Source organism: Ursus maritimus, unplaced genomic scaffold (assembly GCF_017311325.1).
Source record: "Ursus maritimus isolate PB19 unplaced genomic scaffold, ASM1731132v1 scaffold_36, whole genome shotgun sequence".
In the NCBI taxonomy this organism is placed as follows: domain Eukaryota; kingdom Metazoa; phylum Chordata; class Mammalia; order Carnivora; family Ursidae; genus Ursus; species Ursus maritimus.
Window position 1 is genome coordinate 2002792 of NW_024426230.1, and position 11465 is coordinate 2014256.

An 11465-nucleotide genomic window follows, 5' to 3' on the forward strand; every position below is an offset into this window, starting at 1 on the left:
GCTCCCACCTGTCCCACTTCCCATGACAGACACTGTCCACATTGTTTTCTTCACAGCATTTTTAACTCTTTGACCTTATTGTTTGTACTTCTTTGCTTGTTTATTATGTACTTTATTCATTCAAATGTAGGTTCCATAAGACCAGGCACCTTGTCTGTCGTGTTCATGGCCATGAACACTTTGCGTATAAAAGATACTCAATAAATATTTATTGAGTGAATTCACCGCCATCTTGCATTCTGGCTCAGCGCTTCTCACGCTCATGTTTTAGACTGAAGCTCATCCATTTACTAGAGGTCATTTTAGGGAGTCCCGCAAACAGACGAGACGCATTCATTTCTGGATCGGACAAGATTTTTCTTTCTCTGATGTCCCACCTTCCAATATAATTTTGCCCTTTAATATCACCTGGCCATCTTTCTACGTGGTCTCACTCAGGAACATCCTCCCTTTCTTTTCAACGTATTTTGAAAAAACAAATATTTTTCCCCTCCCAGTTCTGGAAGTTAGAAGTCTGAGATCAAGGTGTCAGCAGGGTTGATTTCTTCTGAGGCCCCCTTCCTTGCTTTGCAGATGGCCGCCTCCTCCCTCTAGCTTCACGTGGTCTTTCCTCAGTGTGTGTCTGTGTCCTAATCTCTCCTTATGAAGACACCAGTCATATTCGTTAGGGCTCACTCCCAAAGACATCATTTAACCTTGGGGCGCCTGGGTGGCACAGCGGTTAAGCGTGTGCCTTCAGCTCAGGGCGTGATCCCGGCGTTCTGGGATCGAGCCCCACATGAGGCTCCTCCGCTATGAGCCTGCTTCTTCCTCTCCCACTCCCCCTGTTTGTGTTCCCTCTCTTGCTGGCTGTCTCTATCTCTGTCAAATAAATAAATAAAATCTTAAAAAAAAAAAAAAGACATCATTTAACCTTAATTATCTTTTAAAGACCCTGTCTCCAAATATGCCTTCATTCTGTGGTGCTAGGGGTTAGGACTTCACCATAGGAATTTGGAGAAGGGGACGGAGTTTAGCCCATAACGTCAATCTTCTCAAGTCCCCTTCCATTCCACCCTCCACCTTCACAGAGGAGGCAGAAACAATGATCTGGGAACTCCCACTTTTCATCCTTCCTGCTGTCTTATGAATTTGTCTGTGAGAAGGTCTCTCCCTTACTCACCACCCCCCCGCCCCCGCTCCTCGGTGCAGGGTGTCCTCCCCCATTCTGCCCTAAGCCAAGATGGCTCCCACCTCTGCTCTGGCTAGGCTTCTCTTCCTACCCCCTTGGGGTCTTTGAGCTGCCAGTTATTCTCTCGTGTGTCTCTTCAGTACCTCCAGTGGCAAATTGAAGCCAGAGCACTTGAGCTATCACATCTGGCTCCACAGATCTCAAAACACTTCCGCACCCATGACAAGTCCTTTTCCTGTTATTCTGTGTTTGGGACTCTGCCAGGGGGCTATGGGCTTCTTGCCTGGAGCAGGTGTTCCATGCAATTATTTCCCTCCCAGTGTCTGGGGAGAGGAAGGATGGCTTCTTCCTTTTAGTGCCTACATTCACCCTCCCTGTGGGGGCAGGTGGGGGGGACCAAGCGGTGCCATTTCAGTGAGTCCTAGCTCACTCCTTTTTTTTTTTTTTTTAAAGATTTTATTTATTTATGTGACAGAGAGACAGCCAGCGAGAGAGGGAACACAGCAGGGGGAGTGGGAGAGGAAGAAGCAGGCTCATAGCGGAGGAGCCCGATGTGGGACTTGATCCTGGTACGCCGGGATCACGCCCTGAGCCGAAGGCAGACGCTTTAACGACTGTGCTACCCAGGCGCCCCCCTAGCTCACTCCTGGTATGGGGGACTGCTGGTAGTTGCTCGTCTTCCTGAGTCAGGAGGAAGAGTTTGTGGGCTCCCAGAACTTTCTGCTACCTTCTTGGCTTCCTTGTTTCCAGAGCCACCCGAACTACCCCTTCCCTTACAAAGCTGTTTTTGTTCCATGTCAGAAAAATCATTTGAAACTTGGAAATAAGCAGAGGAGCTGGCAGAATATTTCCAGTGCAGTGCTGGGCTTGACTTTTGGTCATCTCGGAGCAAAGGTTAATGTGTAGGTTTCTGTCTGTTAGAGATGCAAATCATCCTGCCGATTAGAACAGACGATCCCAAAGGTGATGGCTTATTGTCTCGTCGGACGTTAAGCCGTTAAGCGGTTTTGTGTCTAACCCCCAAATCTTATTCTAACATTCCCTATGAAAACCTAGCTTCTCAAATGTTCTTTGAATTAGTCTTTTTTTTAAAAAAAAGATTTTATTTATTTATTTGACAGAAAGAGAGACAGCCGGCGAGAGAGGGAACATAAGCAGGGGGAGTGGGAGAGGAAGAAGCAGGCTCCCAGCGGAGGAGCCTGATGCGGGGCTCGATCCCAGAACGCCGGCTCAATCACACCCTGAACCAAAGGCAGACACTTAATGACTGAGCCACCCAGGCGCCCCTCAAATGTTCTTTGAATTAGTCGTAACATCTTATTAGTTCTCTCATTATTAATTAAGTAGTTGAATAAGATTTTGACACCTGTTCCTTTTTTTATTTGTATGAGAGTCATGGTATGATTTTTGTTGTTGAAAATGACACTTGAACACTGTTTTATGGCATGCAGAGGACTAGACTTTGCGGTAGAACCATTTTTATAAATTATGCTGCCGAACTTCTCTCTCTCTATTATTTGTTTACCTTTCCCATGAGAAATTGCTTAAATCCTCTTTCATTTATAAAGAGAAAGCTCCCAGTAATCCTTTATCATCCTGAGGCTGCCATATAATACCCTTTTTGTTTGACCAAGTGGTTTGAAAAAGTTGATCGAGTTGTTTAAAAAGTTGTCTCCCACCAACTGTCTAAGGCGATACGTGAAAAACAGCATCGAATTCCTAAAGTTAATGTCAGACGGGTGTGAAAAGTTTCATGCCTACGTGAGGTCATCCCAACGACAAGGAAGGAGTTCTTGATGCTTTCCTCCGGCCTTGGCTCCCAAATTTTGACCTCCGTCAGGCATTTGCAGGATCTCCACCGACCCTCCAGCTCAATCAGCTTTAACTACCTCTCCAGGTAAGTGAGAGTTACAACACCTCTGCACAGACTTGCTCTTGTATCACCATAGAAACAAGACCCTCAAGGTGGAAAAAGAGAATCCACATTTTAATGAGGAAGACTGCTGTAAAATCAGGATTAATGAGATGAACAGCAAACAGTGGAAGTTGGAGTAGGCAGGAACCGAGTGACAGCAAGGGCCGTTGGAGGAAGGAGACACGATGTCTTGTTGGCCTCAGAAGAGAGAGACAAGATGTGGAGTCGAACTCCTGTCCTATGCGCCTGGGGTCCTGCACACCACGGTACTGGCATGCGGGCGCCCACTATGGGGTTGGAGCAGTGAGAACAGGCAGAATTCTAATGGCCCTGAGCTGCCCTCATATTATCTGGGGGGATCGGACGAGACTGACACGTGAGATTTCATAAGTGTTAGGGATTGAATGGTCGGGTTTCCCAAAAATTCATGTTGAAATCTAATCCCCAAGTGTGCTGGTATTTGGAGGTGGAGCCTTTTGGAGGTAATTAGGTCCTAAGGCTGGAGCCCCCGGGATGGGATGAGTGCCCTCTATGAAGGCTGACAAGCTAGCCTGTTCTCTTTCCACCCAGTGAGAAGTCAGCCATATGCAAACGAAGACGGTTTTCACCAGAACCTGACCAAGCTGCCACCCTCGCTCAGACTTGTGGCCTCCAGAAATGTGGGAAGTCCATTTCTGTCGTTCGTAAGCCACCCAGTCTATGGTACTCTGTTACAGCAGCTGGATTGAGGGCACTAAGCTTAACAAAGAGAGTGCAAATGAACAGGAAAAATAGTTTCTAATTAGGTAAGTGGGCAAAATTTATGAGGAACAAAGCATAACGAGGAAATCTAACCGGCCGACAAACATATGAAAAAATTCAACTTAATTAGTAATTAAGGAACTCTAAACAAAACCAACAATGCATTACCATGCTACTCATCAAATTAACAAAGATTTTTAAAGGACCATACTTCATGGTGGCGAGGGATGAGATGAGTACCTTCATACCTTTTGGGTGGAAATGGAATCTCTACAACTTTCCGGGAAATCGGTTTGGTGTGATGAATCAAGAACTTCAATCCATTGAATCCAGGATTTCCATTTACAGGAGTCTAGGCTAGAGAAATAATTTATGAAATGTTGAGTGCACCATTATTTGTAAAATCAAAATATTGGTAAAAGCCGAAAGCTCCCAAATAAGGAAATTGTTGTGTGTACCCTGCCAGTCTCCCCTGGCTCACCACACTTCAACCACATGGCCCTCTGCTGTGCTGGGAGCAGGACAGGCTTGCTCCAGCATTAGGACAATTGCTCTCGCCGTTGGCTGTCCTTGGAATACCCTTCCCCCAGACACCTGCGTGGTTTGCAACCTTCCCTCATCCGGGTCTTTGATCAGATGTTATCTCGTTAGTGACACCCTTTTAAAAACTGCCCCCCTCTACCATATTTTTCTTCTTGCCTTCATTTTTCCTCCTAGCCCTTGGCCCCACCTAATGTGCTCAATTACAAGCCAATCTCTCTACAAAGTTCATCATTGTCTGGTAGCCTTGAAAAAGGTTTTAAATTTTAAAGCCCAATTAAATTCTGCATTTCATCGCACTGCAAGTTATTCCATGTTTCTAAAAATAAGACGGAAATAAGGACCTTTGAGTCAAATCAAGATGTAAAAGGGCAGAGACTCCAAAATGTGAAATTGGCTGAGTGAGAAGCTGTCTTTCCTTGTTATGTGATGGTAATGAGGCTGGTTAAACTCTTCCTCACTGCAGACCAGGATGGTAGAAAATATCGGCTGTGCAGAGGAAAAGAAATAAATTTCCCTCTACCCTTCTAGGTTTTTAGCTGAGATACCCCCGGTAACAAAAAAGAGATTAACAGGAGAAAAAACAAATTTAATTTCATACCTACAGGGCCCCAAAGATATGAGACCCAAAGAAGTGACCAAAGCAGGAAGCTTTTATTTTACGTTTTAACAAGGAAAGGATACATGTGGGAACAATGAACAAGACAGAGAAGTTGGAGCTTGGGGTAAATTAGAGAGGAAGTAATAAGCTTTGTTTACGTAGCCGTCTTGGCTCCAAATTCCCTGTCTCTGGCGATAAGGACATCCCCTTTCCTCCCGGCACAGACAGGATACATTTCACACGGGAGATTTCATTTCTGCTGTTAGGGAGACAAAGGACGGACGGTCAGTGTCCTTCTTTATCGGCTATTTCTTATGTAACTTTACTTGAAAATAATCAATATGCACATTTCGGGGTGGCCTGCCCTGAAACCCCTCAGCTGTTTCTTGCTGCTTTTAGAAAGACAAGCTTTGATCTGAGCTGGCCAGGCTGAAAGCGGGGAAGGAGACAATATGCAGCTCTGTTAATAGAGACCCTTCTGCCCGTGGCAAGATTGCTGAGGCTCCCTTACTCGTTACTCGCGTTTCTTGCAGAATTGCAAAACCCAGACTTTTGGCCCTGGTCTAAAATTAGCATAAAAGGCAAGGAGGGGGGAGAAACACAACAGGGGGATAAAATTGGGACACCTGAGAGGCAGGGAAATGAAGGAAGCCAGAGTCCTTGGGCCCTTCCCGCACACCTTTTTCCTTGAACTATGATTTAGGGACTCCTTCCTAGTGTCGGGGCCAGCCCGTGGGCTGAAGCCTGATCGCAGGGACAGATTATTCTGCCTTGGCTATTGTCTCACAAAGCCAAGAGGGAAACAGTCGGATTTATGACAGCTCCTCCCAACTCCCCCCTTTCCTCTATAAAAGAGCGTTCCTCTCTTTTGTTCTCAGACTTGCCTATGGTTTTTACCCCGTAGCTTGCCATTCTCTGCTATTCCGGAATTAAACCCATTTTGCTGGTCAGATAACTGGCAGTTTCATTTTTAAGGTTAACCACATGATATAATAGATCCCTCTCTTATTAAGTGAGTTTGAGTTGGGTTTCTGACACTTACAATAGAAAGGGTCCTGCCTTATACTGTGAGTGACCATCCAGCCTTCCAGGGACCACAGCTTGGCTTGGGTCCCAGGACTCCCCCACAACTGCTCTTCCCTTTCACCATTGATTGACTTTCTGGGTTTAAATCTGATGAACCCTTTTCGATCTTCACCTTCCTGGATTTATTTATTGAGTTTGATGTTATTTATGATTCTTTTCTTGAAATTCTCCTCCATTGACTTTTAAGAGACACTGGCTTTTTTTTTTTTTTTTTTTGGTGGTTGTTCCTACTTTTTTGTTTCTCCTTGATTTGTTTTCCAGGCCAGTGCTTTTCTCTAAAATGATTTGCTCCCAGTGTTATGCTCTTGACCTTCTTATTGTCTTCATGAGACAACTTCTCCCTGGGTGACGCCATTCATGGCGGAAGCTTCAGGATCTTTGTCTTTAGACTCTTGACTTCTAGATTCATATTGTCCACTGAGAACTGGAGGTCTCCTCTCAACTTGCCTCAGACACCCTCAAAAGTAACATCTCAAATCGAATCTTGTCATTTACCCACCCAACTGTGCCCTTCATCCTTTGCTCTAATCACAGTGACTCGTACCCCCATATAAGCATTTGCCTTTGTCAGAAATCTGAGTATCGGGGCGCCTGGGTGGCGTAGTCGTTAAGCATCTGCCTTTGGCTCAGGGCGTGATCCCGGCATTCTGGGATCGAGCCCCACATCAGGCTTCTGCGCTAGGAGCCTGCTTCTTTCTCTCCCACTCCCCCTGCTTGTGTTCCCTCTCTCGCTGGCTGTCTCTCTCTGTCAAATAAATAAATAAAATCTTTAAAAAAAAAATCCGAGTATCGTCACTGGCTCTTCCTGTTCTTTATCCTTTCATCAAATTCTGTCAATTATATTACACAAATATTTCTCAACTCTGTAGCTGCATTTCTTACTGTTTGGTTCAGGACCACACAGGCTCTTCGTCACGTGACTCCAGGAGCATCCAGATAACTTCATGGTGAACTGAGTCATGATGGTAATGGCCCTGATTCAGGTCCCCTTAACTTCTCATTCACCTTTCTGGTGCTTCTTTCTAATGTTCTCCTCACCTCCAGACTCATTTCTCTTTAGCCCTCTCTCTAAGTGGGGCAAAAGATTTTCTTTATTTTAGAGGTAGAGAGAGTGAGCGTGCATGTGTGCAAGAGCTGGGGGAGGGGTAGAGGGAGAGAGAGAGAGAGAGAAAGAGACTCTCAAGCAGTCTCCGAACTGAGTGTGGAGACTGTCGCAGGGCTCTGTCTCACAGCCCTGGGATCGTGACCTGAGCCAAAATCAAAAGTCCAACACTTAACTGACTGAGCCACCCAGGCGCCCAGCCAAAGATTTCTTCTAAATGAAAACGAGTGTATTTTAATTTTCTGCTACAAATTTCACTGCTTGCCTTATTTTTCTACCTTAATGCTTTACCAGTTCAACTCTCTTTCTGTGCTTTTGTCTCACCAAATATTTGCATTTCCCCAAGTGTGCTATGCTTTCTTCTGCTCCATGCATTTGCATATATGCCCCCAGTGGTTTGAAAATACATCCTTCCATCTTGTTAACTTATTTATCTATCTTCCAGATTCAGACTAGAATTAAGGTCCCAGACGATCCCAGTTTGAGTTGGTAAACTCTCCTATCTATGTCTTATAAGCACACCTTACAATTATCCCTATAACAGCACACATCACACCCTATTGAAATATGTACTTACTTATCAGTCTTGTCCATTAGATATAAATTCCTTGAGGGAAGACATCTTACATTATTTACCTGAATTATTTATTCTCAGATCTTGGTATGTCACTTGGTACATATTAAATGCTCAATAATTCATGGGGCGCCTGGGTGGCACAGCGGTTGGGCGTCTGCCTTCGGCTCAGGGCGTGATCCCGGCGTTGTGGGATCGAGCCCCGCATCAGGCTCCTCTGCTGTGAGCCTGCTTCTTCCTCTCCCACTCCCCCTGCTTGTGTTCCCTCTCTCGCTGGCTGTCTCTGTTGAATAAATAAATAAAATCTTTAAAAAAAATAAATAAATAAAAAAAGCTCAATAATTCTAAGAAAATGGTAAAAAGCAAAACAATTTTTGGCATCTGGCATCCAGCCAGTCCAGTCACATATGTTATGAATATGTATATGAAATTATATATATGACAAAACCCATAAAATTTAAAGATTGAAATATAAATAAAGTTAAAATTTGGAGCAATATTTAGGCATAACCTTAAAGTAGATGAGATCTTCTTAAACATGGCATGAAACCCAGAGCTCATAAAAGAGAAAGATAAGTGAAAAAGATAAATATATATTGGCTACATAACAATTCAACCTTTTTGCATGGCCAAAGACACCATAAATTAAGTCAAAGACAAATGATAGATTTGGACCAAATATGTGCAACACATACGATTGATTATATCATGAGCTCCTATAGGTCAAGGCCCCCTCAAACTCAAATAGTTCAATAGCATAATGGAAAAAAATATGAAATAAAAAATTCATAGAATCTTATAATCGAAATGATCAATAAACATGAAAAGTTATTAATTTCTAGTAGTAAAGAAAATTCAAATTTAAGTAAACATGCAATAACATTATTAATATACCCCATTATCTTCACCCTCTCTCCTAAATAAAAAGGAGTCTGAAACTAACAACCCGGTTTCTACCTTTTGCACCTTTCTCCATGCCCAAAACTATAGGCAAAGTATGATTACAATTATATAGAGCTTTCTTATTGATTTTTTTTAGTCATAGTGATTTATTCAGTATTTCATGTTATCTTTTTTTTTTAAGATTTTATTTATTTATTTGACAGAGATAGAGACAGCTAGCGAGAGAGGGAACACAAGCAGGGGGAGTGGGAGAGAAAGAAGCAGGCTCCTAGCAGAGGAGCCTGATGTGGGGCTCGATCCCATAACGCTGGGATCACGCCCTGAGCCGAAGGCAGACGCTTAACCGCTGTGCCACCCAGGCGCCCCATGATGTTATCTTTTTAATTGAATTATAGTTGAGGTACAATATTAAATTAGTTTCAGTGTACGACATAGTGATTCAACATTTATAAACATTACAAAATGATCACCATGATAAGTCTAATTACCATCTGTCACCATACGAAGTTATTACAATATTATTGACTATCTTCCCTATGATATGTACTTTACATCCCCATGACTTATTTATTTTATAACTGGAAATTTGTTCCTCTGTATCCCCTTAATCTGTTTCATGCACCTCCCCACCTCCTCATGTCTGGCAACCACCAGTTTGTCTCTGTGTTTATGAGTCTGTTTCTGTCTAGATTTTTTTGATTTTTGGATTCTACATGTAAGTGAAATCATATGGCATTTGTCTTTCTCCGTCTGATATTTGTTTTTGTAAAAATGGTACGCATTTCTCTGCAACTTACTTTTCTCGCTTGATAATATATAAGGAACAACCATTCAGGTAAGAACCGACTCTTGAGTTCAGCTTAGGTCATGATCGTGGGATCGTGGGATCCCCCCTTCTGGCTCTGCACACGGCAGGGAGTCTGCTTGTCCTTTCCTTCTCCCCTCCTTCCCGCCACCCCCTGCTCCCACTCGCTCTCTCTCAAATAAATGGATAAATAAAATCTTCTTATAAAAAATGAAAAGGCGGGGGCGCCTGGGTGGCTCAGTCGTTAAGCATCTGCCTTCGGCTCAGGGCGTGATCCCGGCGTTATGGGATCGAGCCCCACATCAGGCTCCTCCTGCTTCTTCCTCTCCCACTCCCCCTGCTTGTGTTCCCTCTCTCGCTGGCTGTCTCTCTCTCTGTCAAATAAATAAATAAAATCTTAAAAAAAAAAAAAAAGAAAAGATGTTTAAAAAAAAGACTTTAAACTATTCATATCTGTCTCCTAGAAATTCTACTTCTCTGTCTTTAGCCTGAAGATTTAATTAGGTGGAGAAGTAAAGCTTTGTTCACAAAGATAAGCACAGCATTCTATGTAATAAAGAAAATCCAAAATAAATAAATAAATAAATAAATAAATAAATAATTCAACAACAGGGAAACTGTTACATTAATTGTAGATGATTTAGGAGGTGGCGCATGCATCTTCTAAAACTTGTACTTTTAAAGACTACGTCATGCCTTGAAGACCGCTCAGGCTACAATATTAATGGTAAAAACAAACCCAGAAAAACCCCATGGGTTTCCTGGTAAAATACTTTGTAGCCTGGAAGTTTGTTACTGTCATACCTACCTACACTTAGTTATAAAACTAAACAAACCAACACAGAACACTAGGATCAACTTCCGACTTACAAAACTAGGTATTCAAGAAGAAGGTGTTGGAAAAGCCCATTGCATGTGCAGGTCATTGGTGTTTCTGTAGAGAACAAGAGGGTCCCTTCCACTGAATGTTGTGTGTTCTGTTAAATCTGTTAGCCAGCTGGAATTGCACACCCATGCTCTGGGTCCAGTGCTACAGCACGCAGAATAAACTCACACGGTCTTGAAAGAATTTAACGTGCAATGTCAGAAATACAGAGGTGTATGTTACCAACAAAATAGGCCATCAGAGTCCTTACAAACATGCACTGAGTGAAACGCAGAATCACTGTTAAGGGGTGGCTTGAACATCAAAGAACACTCTTTTTTTTTTTTTTTTAAGATTTTATTTATTTATTTGACAGAGAGAGAGACAGCCAGAGAGAGAGGGAACACAGCAGAGGAAGTGGGAGAGGAAGAAGCAGGAGGAGCCCGATGTGGGGCTCGATCCCAGGACTATGGGATCATGCCCTGAGCCGAAGGCAGACACTTAACGACCGAGCCACCCAGGAGCCCCTCAAAAGACACTCTTGATGTGGGACCCACATAACTTCTAAAATCTTCCCATGGGTTACCATTATCCTCTCCTAAGTTTGCTCTCATTCCCACCTGGGGCTCTCCTACTATCATATGGTCGTATTATGCAATGACCCCCATTTTGGCTTCCCTTCCTACTTCCCCCCAAAGATAAGGGCTCTGTGCGTAATGAAGGCAGTCGTAGACAGATTCAGAGGATTGACTAATACTGGGGTCTGGGATATGTCCATGTGTGTGTGCATTTGTGAGAACCAAAAATCTATTCTGCTGCTTAAACGCCTCAACAAGAAGACTAGCAAGTGGAGGCGGGAGGGGAGGCTGAGCTCAAGGGGAATGTTCTGGAGGAGGATGGAGGACAGAAGGGGTGGGTTGCACCCGACTTTTTTCTTTTCCCCTAGGCAAAGAACTTTATTAACCTTGTTTCAAACTTTATTCCCAGGCTTCTTCAGCTTAATTAGCTGCAAAGAATGAATTGTGCGTAAGCAAAAACTGAAAAGAGCTGCAGCATCCAAGGGGCTGGGCTTAAAAATACTAGGGATCTAAATTTTATCAGATCCATGAACAACATTTTAAAAAGCGGTCATAATATAAAATAGCAGCTCCCAATAACTTCT